This window comes from Manacus candei, unplaced genomic scaffold, assembly GCF_025592945.1.
Source record: "Manacus candei isolate 608988 ecotype Guabito, Panama unplaced genomic scaffold, ASM2559294v1 h1tg000169l, whole genome shotgun sequence".
In the NCBI taxonomy this organism is placed as follows: Eukaryota; Metazoa; Chordata; class Aves; order Passeriformes; family Pipridae; genus Manacus; species Manacus candei.
The window spans coordinates 1,090,312-1,101,661 of NW_026138217.1; the positions used below are offsets into that span (position 1 = coordinate 1,090,312).

The 11,350-nt window shown below is 53.6% G+C and overlaps 1 long non-coding RNA gene across 1 annotated transcript; it reads left to right on the forward strand.

Moving 5' to 3' along the window:
- Positions 1-842: 842 nt before the first annotated feature.
- LOC127463694 (uncharacterized) lies at positions 843-10,331 on the forward strand. The gene is made up of 3 exons (XR_007900913.1): positions 843-1,034; positions 4,037-4,074; positions 10,242-10,331. It is a non-coding gene; the product is annotated as an uncharacterized LOC127463694 (long non-coding RNA).
- Positions 10,332-11,350: the final 1,019 nt, after the last annotated feature.

The following is an 11,350-nucleotide window of genomic DNA, read 5'->3' on the forward strand; positions in this document are numbered from 1 at the left end:
CCAGTACGGGTCACTGGAACACGGAATGGGGTGGTGGGACCAGTAAGGACCAGTTAAGGGGGTTGGGAGCACTTCAGCATCTCCATCAAGGTCAGACCAGTACAGACCAGTATAAACCAGGATAGACCAGTATAAACCAGTATGGACCAGTACAGGTCACTGGAACGCGGAATGGGGTGGTGGGACCAGTAAGGACCAGTTAAGGCAGGACTCAGTTGGGACTTAGTGGTTTGGGGGTGGGCGTGTCCCTTCTTTAGGTGGGCGTGGTCTCTCCCTGGTGGGCGTGTCCCATCCCAAGGTGGCCAGAGCCTCTGCAAGTGGGCGTGTCTTTTGCATCCTCTCCCCCTCCCTGAACTGGGAGCTCAACTGGGACTTACTGGGTTTTGGGTGGGCGTGTCCCCTCCCAATGATGGACCCACTTTCAGCCCCTCTCCCCACCTTTAAGGGCCCCCCCAAAGCCCCTCCCCCCCCTTCCTGCACCTCCCCAACCCTCAGGGTCCCTCCTGTCCCTCCCCCACCCTCAGGGTCCCTTCCTTCCCCTCCCCCCAGTGAACCTGCTACCCCTCCCCCACTCTCAGGAGCCCTCCCTGCCCCTCCCCCACCTTCAGGGGCTCTCAGGACCCCTCCCCCAACCTCAGAGACTCTCCTGCCCCTCCCCCACCCTCGGGGAACTTCCTACCCTTCCCCCACCCTCAGGGACCCTCAGGGCCCCTCCTTCACTTTCGGGGTCCCTCCCTGCCCCTCCCCCACCCTCAGGACCCTCCTACCCCTCCCCCCACCTCGGGGTTCCTCCTGCCCCTCCCCCACGCTCAAGGACCATCCTGCTCCATCCCCACCCTCAGTGTTCCCTCCTTCCCCTCCCCCCCCCACTGGGGCCGTTACTGGTCCCTTACTGGTCTGTACTGGGAAGGGAGAGGGGAGGGGCCGCCCCCTCGAGGCCCCTCCCCCCCGTGACGTCACCGGGTCCCAAAAATAGCCCCGGGGGCCCAAACTGGAGGGGGGACCTGGAGCCGCTCCCAGTGTGACCAGTTCAGGTACTGGGAGGGACTGGGAGGGAGCTGGGAGGGACTGGGAGGGACTGGGAGGGGGCAGGGTTTCCCCCCCTCCCCCCCTCCGTGTCCTTGGGGTGACCTTGGGGAGGGAGGGGGATGGGCCGCTCCCAGTGGCTCCCAGTAGCTCCCAGTAACCCCAGTAATGCCTCCGGTATCTCCAGTGACCCCCCCAGTAACCCCAGTGACCCCCCCAGTAGCTCCTAGTAGCTCCGAGTAACCCCAGTGTCTATCCCAGTAGCTCCCAGTGACTCCCAGTAATCCTAGTGTCCATCCCAGTAACTCCCAGTAACCCCAGTGTCCACCCCAGTAGCTCCCAGGAACTCCCAGTAAGCCCCCCAGTAGCTCCCAGTAACCCCCAGTAACCCCAGTGACCCCCCCAGTAGCTCCCAGTAACCCCAGTGTCCATCCCAGTAACCCCAGTGACCCCCCCAGTAGCTCCCAGTAACTCCAGTGTCCATCCCAGTAACCCCAGTGACCCCCCAGTAGCTTCCAGTAGCTCCCAGTAACTCCCAGTGTCCCCCCCAGTGACCCCCCCAGTATGTCCCAGTTTAACCCAGTTCCCCTCCCCGTGGGCCCTGGGCCGGGTGGGGGAGGGACGGGCTCACATTTCCATGGCAACATCCCTTTCCCTCTGGCCCAGTTTCTCCCAGTTCCTCCCAGTTTAACCCAGTTTTTCCACATTTTTCCCCATTTTTCCACATTTCCCCCCATTTTCCACATTTTTCCCAGATTTTCCCCCATTTTTCCACATTTTCCTGAATTTTTCCCCATTTTCCCCCCAGTTTCCAGATTTTTCCCAATTTTTTCCCAGATTTTCCCAGATTTTTTCCCATTTTTCCCCCATTTTCCCAGATTTTTCCCCATTTTGTCCAGATTTTCCCAGATTTCCCCCCCATTTTCCCAGATTTTTCCCCATTTTTTTCACATTTTTCCCACATTTTCCCAGATTTTCACACATTTTTCTCCAGACTTTCCCAGATTTTTTTTCCCATTTTTTCCACATTTTCTCCGATTTTTTCTCACATTTTTCCCAGATTTGCCCATATTTTCCCCATTTTTCCAAAATTTTTTTTATCTTTCCCCATTTTTCCCCATTTCCTGGATTTTCTCCCATTTTTTCCACATTTTCCCAGATTTTTCCCCATTTTTCCCTGATTTTCCCAAGATTTTTTCCCATTTTTTTAAATCTTTCCCCATTTTTCCCCATTTTCTGGGATTTTTTCCCATTTTTCTCCATTTCCCCCCATTTTCCCCAGAATTTCCAGCATTTCCCCCCCAGTTTGTCCCCATTTTCCCAGATTTCTCCCAGATTTTCCCCTATTTTTTCCCCATTTTCCCGGATTTTTCCCAGATTTTTCCTCCACTTTTCCCAGAATTTCCCACATTTTCCCACATTTTTCCCACATTTTTCACCATTTTTCCCACATTTTCTCAGATTTTTCTCCAGATTTTCTTCCAGATTTTCCCACATTTTCCCCCATTTTCCCACATTTTCCCCCATTTTTCTTGATTTTTCCCGATTTTCCCCATTTTTCCGGATTTTATTCCCATTTTTCCCATTTTCACACATTTTTCCTCATTTTCCCACATTTTCACCAATTTCTCCTCATTTCCCCCATTTTCCCACAGCTTTTCCCAATTTTTTCACATTTTCCCAGATTTTTCCCCATTTTCCCCAGATTTTTCCCCATTTTGCCCCCATTTTCTTGAATTTCCCCATTTTCCCAGTTTTTTCCCAATTCTTTCCCCTTTCCCCCCCATTTTTCCCACATTTTTCCCAGATTTTCTCCCATTTTCCCCAAAATTTCCCAGGTTTTTTCCCAATTTTTCCCCATTTTCCCAGGTTTTTCCCATTTTTTTCCCATTTTCCCAGATTTTTTCTCGATTTCCCCCCATTTTCCCAGATTTCCCCCCCATTTTTCCCACATTTTCCCAGATTTTCACACATTTTTCCCCATTTTCCCCCTTTTGTCCTCATTTTTCCATATTTCCCCATATTTTCCCCATTTTCCCCAGAATTTCCCATATTTTCCCCCATTTTTCCCCATTTCCCCGGATTTTTCTCACATTTTTCCCAGAATTTTCCGCAATTTCCCCATTTGCCCACATTTTCCCAGATTTTTCACCATTTTCCTGATTTCCCCCCATTTTTCCCACATTTTCACAGATTTTTCTCCAGATTTTCACCACATTTTTCCCCCATTTCCCCACATTTTCTTGGATTTTTGGGTCCCCAGTTTTCCAAATTTCCCAAATTTCCCCAGCAGGAAAAAATGGGGGGGAAAAAACCAGGAATTTTGGGGAAAATGGGGAAAAATTGGGGAAAAAAGTGGGAAATTTGGTGAACACAAATGAAAAATTGGGAAAAATGGGGGGAAATTTGAGAAAAAAGTGGGAAATTTGGGGAAAATTGATAAAAATGGGGAAAAATGGGGGGAAATTTAGGAAAACTGGGGGAAAATCTGGGAAAATGTGGAAAAACGGGGGAAATTTTGGGGAAAAAGTCAGAAATTTGGGGAAATGGGGGATTTTGAGGGGAAATGGAGGGAAAACTGGGAAAAAAGTAAGAAATTTGGGGAAAACGGGTGAAAAATCAGGAAAAATGGGGGATAATGGGAAAAATTAGGGGAAATTTAGGAAAAAATTGGGAAAAAATGGTGGAATTTGGGGAAAATGGGGAAATTTGGGAAAAATTGGGTGAATTGAGAAAAAATGGGGGAATTTGGGTAAAATTGGATGAAAAATTGGGGAAAGTTGGGAAAAATGGGGGGAAATATGGGGAAAATGGGAAAAATGGGGGAAATTTGGGAACAATGGAAGGAATTTGGAAAAAAATGGGGAAAAATTGAGAAAAATGGGGAAATTTGGGAAAAATGGGGGAAATGGGGGGAAAATTGGGGAAAGAGTGGGAAATTTGGGAGAAATGGATGAAAAACTGGGAAAAATGAGGGGAAATTTGGGAAAAACTTGGGTGTCCCCACCAGGTTCGGCCCCGCCATGGCCCCGATAGCCCCGGGATCAGGTGAGACCCCTACCCCATGCCCTGACCCCTCCCCCTCCCCGAGGTCACTGCCCTGACCCCCCGAGTCCAGGCTGTCACCCCTCCCCCACCCCGTGGCCCCTCCCACACTTTATGGCCCCTTCCCCATTCTGTGGCCCCTACCCCATTCTATAGCCCCTACCCCACTCTGTGACCCCTCTCCCACTTCATGGCCCCTCCCCCACTCTCTGACCCCTCCCCCACTCGATGGCCCCTCATCCACTTTATGGCCCCTCCCCCACTCTCAGACCCTTCCCCCACTTTATGGACCCTCCCCCACTCTGTGGTTCCTCCCCCACTCTGTGACCCCTCCCCCATTCTGGGACCCCTCTCCCACTCTGTGGCCCCTCCCCCACTTTACGGCCTCTCCCCCACACTGTGACCCCTCCCCCACCGACAGCTTCTCCCTGCAGAGAGAACAGCCAACACACTATTTCACTTCTCACTTTAACAAAGCTCTTTTCTCCTTCAAGCCCCTCAAAGGCGCCAAGGCCACATAGGAGGCCACACACAAACAGTACTCCTCTTCCCACTTGACTACACCTTCTCCCTCACTGTTCTGCAGGGAACACCAGGAATCTGCTCGCAGAGGCCTCTCCTTTCCCAGCAGTAGCTCAGCACAAGGAGTTAAAGGAGCTCAAGCCTTAGGCCACAAGAGCTGACAGCGAGGAAACTTTGGGAGCAAACTAATGCTGCTAACACGGGCCCAGCTGAATCCAGCACACAATCACAGAATCCAAGAGTCCTTCAGCTTGGAAAAGACCTCCAAGCTCACTGAGTCTTGTGCAGCCCCTCCCCGACCGCCTGCAGGGACTGGATGATGCTTTGCACAAGCACCAAAAGGAATGTTGTGAAAGCCATGACCTGCAGGAGGACACAGAGAAGGGCTTGGTTGGGGCTGGAAAGGAGGGAGCTGGCGCTGGGGGAGCGGGGATGGAGCCTCGGAGATGTGGCGCAGCAAGGACAGGGGCCCAGGCAGCTGGCAGGCAGCAAGGCCTCACCCCCTGCCCCAGCAGCAGCACCGGGCCCTGCCCAAGGCGCTCCTGCCAGGGGCTGGGCCCTGCAGGCAGGGGCAGAACCCACTCCCTGGGGCGGCCTTGCTGCCCTGGCCCTCGTCCGGCCCAGCCTCTCCCTGTGTGCGTGCTCCCCACAGCACAGGCTGCACTGGGCAGCATCCCCTGATGGGCCCTGCAGAGCTGCCCCACGGGGACACTTCCCTTTTATGTCACAGGTGCCACAGCCTGTCCCAGCCAGCCCTGCCCTTTGTCCCCACCCCGGCTCAGTGACTCACAGTGGCCCCTGGCAACCAAAGAACCAAAACCCCACACCCCCAGAGTGCAGCCCTACCCATGTGCAAGGGGCCCCCAAAGGGTTCCCTGCACAAAGCAGCCCCTCCAAACCCTTGTCAGATAGAAAACTGGGGGACGTGACCCTTGGATGCTTTTAGTACAGAGATACAAGCTTTTCTTGAATAATGGAGGGGGTCACTTTTTAATTATTAATATTTACAGTTATCCATTTGGGGACAGGATGTCCTACAGGCTAATGTGGTGTCACATTTGGAGTGAAAAGTACTTTTCAAAGAAACCCAGGGTGCATGGGTGATGCAGAGGAAGCTGCCAAGTCACCCAATGTGAAACTCAACACTGCTTTGCAACAGCACTGCCCTTTCACACACATCTTTGGCAAAGACAAAGATGTCAGGGTTTAGTTTCTAAATCAGTAACACTTGACAAGACCTCTTTATGAACTGACAGCAAGAGAACTTAGGAGCAGCTTAGGGTTGGCAAGTGTAGGAGCCAAGAAGAGAAGGGTTGATGGGTATGTCATGAACACTGACAGCTGGATGGTCGTGGAGCTGACCAAGGACTGCCAGACACAAAAGACATCACCTGCTGGACTTGGCCCAAACACCAGCCCCCTCCTCTCCCTCCTCAACCACTCAACCACAGCCTGCACACACCCACACCTGCCAGGGCCAACTGGCTGTTTTTCTTCTCTTTTCTGCCTGGGGGCGAAGGAAGAAGGACAGGGGGGGCATTTGCCTTCGGGCCAGAGGGAAGGGGAAGGAGATCCCCCCAAATCCATCCCTGGCAGGATGGGGGCTGGAGGAGACAGTGGGGGACCCCCAAGAATATTTTCGAGGGGAAGAAAGGATGGGGGCACCCACAGGGGGTTGGGGGGGGGGAGGCACTCAGGAATCTCGTGGTGGGACACTGGGGAGTTCCCAGTAGTTTCTTGGGGGGGTGGACCCCCAGCAGTCCGGGGTGGAAAAATGGACGGAGGAATCCGCCGTAAAGGGTGGGTGACACCCAAAAGACTCTAGGAGGGGGTCGGGAGGGGCCCCAGAGTCCTGAAGAGTGTTTGGGGGTCCCCAGGAGGGAGTCGCAGGGTCTGAGGTGGTCCCAGGAGATTTTCAAGGGTTAAGGGGATGCACAGGAGATTTGGGGGAGGAGGGGGAAAGGCGGAGGGTCCCCAGGCGTCTTGGGGGAGATCTGGGCGCTTCCCGAGAGTCTTGGGGAGATTCGGAGGGGTCACCAGGAGCCCCCGGACCCCCTGAACTCACCCCACACCACCATGGCCTCGTTGGGGCCGCACGTGAAAAACAGCGCGGCGGGGGGAGACCCTGGGGCCGGGATCGATCGGGACCAATCGGGTTCAATCCTGATCCTTCCCTCCCCCGCCATCACCGCCCCGCTCCCGGCAGCCCCCGCGGAAGTTTCCACGTTCTATTGGGTGACTCACCGGCACAAGGACAGGGGCCCAGCAGAATTTGGCAATGACGTCATTCCAGCAGAGCCGTTCTATTGGCTGCGACCCACGAGGGAGCCCCAAAACCTGTTCATGGCTTGGGGGGGAAGGACAGCCGGCACGGCCGGGAACGGGGGTGCAGAGGGTGTTCAAGTGCCCAGGAAAGGGGCAAAAAACTTTCCCCTCTCCCTCCCAGTGCCCCCTCAGCCCATCCCAGTCTCTCCCCTGCTCTCCCACTGCCCCCGTCCATCGAGGTCCCAGCCCGGCCCTGCCCCCTGCTCTGCTCCGGCCTGGATTTCTCCCCTGCAGGGGCAGCTGAGGTGGCTCCAGGGCGGGCGGGAGCTTCCGGGGCAGGGAGTGGCTCCTGACATGCTGCTGGAACCGCCCCTGCCTGGGCGGGCCCGTCAGCCTGGGGCACCTCCTCACCCGAGCCTGGGGAACGGGCCGGCAACTGGGAGGGGCTTTGGGAAGGAATGGGGAGGCTGAGAAGGGGTTGGAGGTCGTGGGGGTAACTGGGAAGGTGTTTGGGAGAGTTTGGGGGTTTGGGAGGGAGGTTGGGGAGATTGGGGCAGCTGTGAGGGGTTTTGGGGAATCGTCGGGGATGTGGGAAGGAACTGGGAGAGAGTTTGGGGGCATACTCAAGGGGAAGGGGGCAACTAGGAGAGGGTTTGAAAGGTCCTGGGAGGGCTGGAGGTAACTGGGAGGGGTTTGGGGGCATCTTGTGGGTTTTTGTGGGTCTGGGAGGGAGTCTGGGGGCCTCGGAGAGTTTAAGGGGAAGTTGGGAGTGTCCTGTGGGACCGGGATGGGATTTGAGGGTTCCTGGAGGGGCTGGGAGGGCTTTATGCCTTTATACTGCGGGCATTGTCTAGTATTGATGGGGGTAATCCGTGAGTTGACTGTTTCATAATCACCCAAATTTTAACAAGACTTTGAAGGTGGTCAACCTCAGTTTGAAGCAGCTCATTTTTAGCAACAAATTTATCCGATTTTTCTCCTGTTTCCCTCTCAAAGGCTAACGATGACTTCAACACCACATTTTCTGATTTCAAAACAGTAGACTCAACATCAGAAATCCATTCATGACTTCCCTGTCACCACTCCATCCGAATGTCTGTGCACTGACTGTGGCCTGAGAGAAACCTGTCTGTTTGCAGCGCACTGACTGGGCAACTTTTCTTTTTGCAGGTGGAAAAGGGCAGATAAAGAAAAAACAGATGGGTCCAGCAGAAGTGATGCTGCTTCTGTCAAAAGCAGAGCAGAGACCGAAAGCACTTTAGGAAGTTGCTTACAGAAGCACTTGTGCATTCCAAGTTACAGCTCAGGAGTCTCAGTGACTTTTCCAACATGGGAGCTCCTTTTCCATTTCTCAACCCCCAGATTCCTCAGGAGTAGGAAACTGAAAACACTGACTGAGAAAAGCTCCATTCCTTCCTAATAATTGTGCTTTGTCCTTCCCATTTGACAGTGCTCTTGGAAATGTGCTGGTGTGATCTGGATCTGGGAGTAGCCCTGACCTCCCACAGCCCTGACCACACACACCTCATCCAACGGCAGGAAGAACCTGCCTGACTCCTGCTGGGGTTCTCACCACCCACCGACAGCTTCTCCCTGCAGAGGGGTGGGCAACTACCCAGGCAGGATGAGACCTGACCCCAGCAGGCAGCAAAGTCCCTGCCCTGGCACAAAGAACCCCGGAGCACAGGGACCCTGCTCTGCAGGACAGCCCCGGGCATCCCTGGCTGCACCCCCACCTTCCCACCCCACAGCCATCCCTGGGAGAAGGAGCCCACCTGCGCTGTCCCTCTGACGGTGCTGCAGGGAAGGCCTGTCCTGGAGAACATCCTCCTCCGGCGCAACAGAGAAACTGGGAGAGTCCTGACAGATGTGCAAGGCTGTGGGATGTGGTAGCTTTAGGAGATTCCTCCAGGAACACAAGCGACATTGCCCTGCACCTGTAGACTCACTCTGCAGAGGAGTGTGAAGTTGTGTCCCCAAGTTGTGTCTCAGCTGAACACCTCCCATCTTTCTGCTGCCTTTAACCTCCCTTTGCCTTTCTTCTCTTCTCTCGTGCCTACAGGCAGTGGCCTCGGCCCTGCTGGGCTGTGCAGAGGAGCTGCTCCTGGGCAGAGCTGTCTCTCTGCAGTGCTGCCCGCTTGCCAGGATTTCCCTGTGTGCCAGGAGCCCGACCCAGCTGAGCAGCACAGCAAGAGCCAAAGGCAGCCCTTTCTCTGCCCCTCTGGGTTCCCCGCAGGTGTCCCTGGGGCTCCAGGGGAACCTGCTGTGGAACAGACTGAAGGAAACAATGATGTTCCCTCTTCTCACCTCTTCAGTGACACTTCTTTCCAGCAGTGACATTTCTCCTCTTAGAAAATTACCAGGGTATGATGATCATCTTTTCTAGTTTCATCATTACACAGGACACCAGGAGGGTGACAGCAAAAGATCTGGTAACTCCCTGGCACAGGGGGGGTTTTCCTGGAGTCACACAGAGAAATGTGTCAGGGCTCTGAGAGTTGTCCAACCCTGAGCTGGACTGCTGCACACACGGGGGTGTTCAGAGACACGAGTCCTTCCCTGGCACACACACAGGCAGTTCATTGCAGCAGGGGCAGTGTCTCCCTGGGCTCCTGCTACCACTCCCAGAGCCTGGAACCACCTCAGCCCTGTAATGCTCCCACCCTGCCCACTCCTACACTTCAGATGAACATTGGGGTTTTCTAGTCACTGGAACTGCCCAGACCAACCCCTCCCTGGTCCCCCCATCTCCCTGCCCCGCCCCAGCCCAGCAGAGCAACACAGTCGTTTCTGGTCCTGTAGCAAGAAAGGGAGGCAATAGAGGACAGGGACAGTGACTGCATGTCTGGACTGCTCAGGAGATCATCAGCTCAGGCGGCAGCTCCTGCAGCCCCAGGGCCAGACCCGCTTCCCAGTGGCCCAGGTAGCTGCTACCACGTGGGCACAAGCTCTGCTGCCCAGGAGGGTCCTGTAGTGAAGGGCTCTGCAGATGACCACGTAGCGGTCATAGGACATGATGGTGAGAAGGGCAAGCTCCACTGTGATCAAGAAGAAAAGCAAAAAACACCTGTGCAACTCATCCTGAGTAGGACATGCCCCTGGTGTTCCAGAGGGAATTGGCCATGGCTTTGGGAGGAAGTGGGGGATGGAGCTGCTGTTGGACATGAGCTTCCTCCGGGCATCAGGAAATGTCCAAGGAGGAAAAGGCAGTGAAAACTTTGGGACAGGTTCCCTAGATCAAACCCATGAATTCCTCTGAGCATCTACCCTCATCCCAAGTATATGCAGTCACACATATATAGATTCTGGACTGTAGAAGACAGGCTTAACATGACTTTAAGATGATTTCTTCTCAATTTTTTGATTTATTTTTCTACTGCCAGGTCTGAGAGGGGCATCGTGGAACCAAAGGAACCCTGAGACATTTCAGAATCCCACATGTGTTGGGTCTGTCTGAGTTGGAGTTCATTTTCTCACTGCAGGCGTCACAGTGCTGTGCTTTGCATTGGGAGCTACAAAGGGGTTAATCACACCAGTGCTTTGGCAACTGCTGAGCAGGGCTGGTGCAGCATCTGCATTGTCAGCTTCGTCCCCTGAATCGGGGGCAAGATCATGGGAGGCGATACAGACAGGTCAGTTGAGCCAAATGGACCAAAGGGACATTGCAGAATATATGGCGTCAGCTCAGCTACAAGAGCTCAGGAAAGGAACAGGAAAGGGGGAAAATCCATTTTTTTACAATACATGCCTTCTGAGCGGCTTCTCTGTGTGGTGAAGCCCTGCTTCCCATGAAGTGGCCAGGTATCGCTGCTGACAGGAAGTAGAGAGAAAATCTTTTTATTTTTCTCTTCACTTATGCATGTGCAAACTTTGGTTTTTGCTTTAGTAAAGTGCCTGATCTCAAGGTAGAAATAATTTTCCATCTTATTCTGTCTCTTCTGTCTGGCTGGGAAGGGCAGCAAGAGAGCAGCTTGGTGGGCACCTGGCATCCAGGTAAGGTCAACCCACTGCAACATTGCAGGGTCTCATGGAACCAAAGGACTGCTGGGAGACTGGGGGAACTCACGGAATCAAGTGGCCGTCGTGGCACTGCCCTGCATCATAGAAGCAAATGTTCCCTGGGAAACTACAGAAACCAGGGACTTAAGGGACATCATTGGGATGTGCGGTACCTCATGGAATTAAACAAACCGTGGGATATCTTTGGAACTTCATGGAATCAAAGGGATAAAACAAAAGAATTAAACCCCATGACCAGAAACCATTGGATCGAACATTTCTTTAATATGCCAGCTGGGGATTCATGGGGGTACTCTGCCATGCATGAATCAAAGAATCGGTATAAATTTCAGAGTATAAATACAGTGATACTTGAAAGACCCTCCCCTTCACAAGCAGTCCAAAATTCTCTTCTGATTTTAGGGTCAAATAGCCTCTTGGATTTTATTCGTGGAGCAAGACTGCCATCTAGCGTCCATTTCTTCTGGGAGGG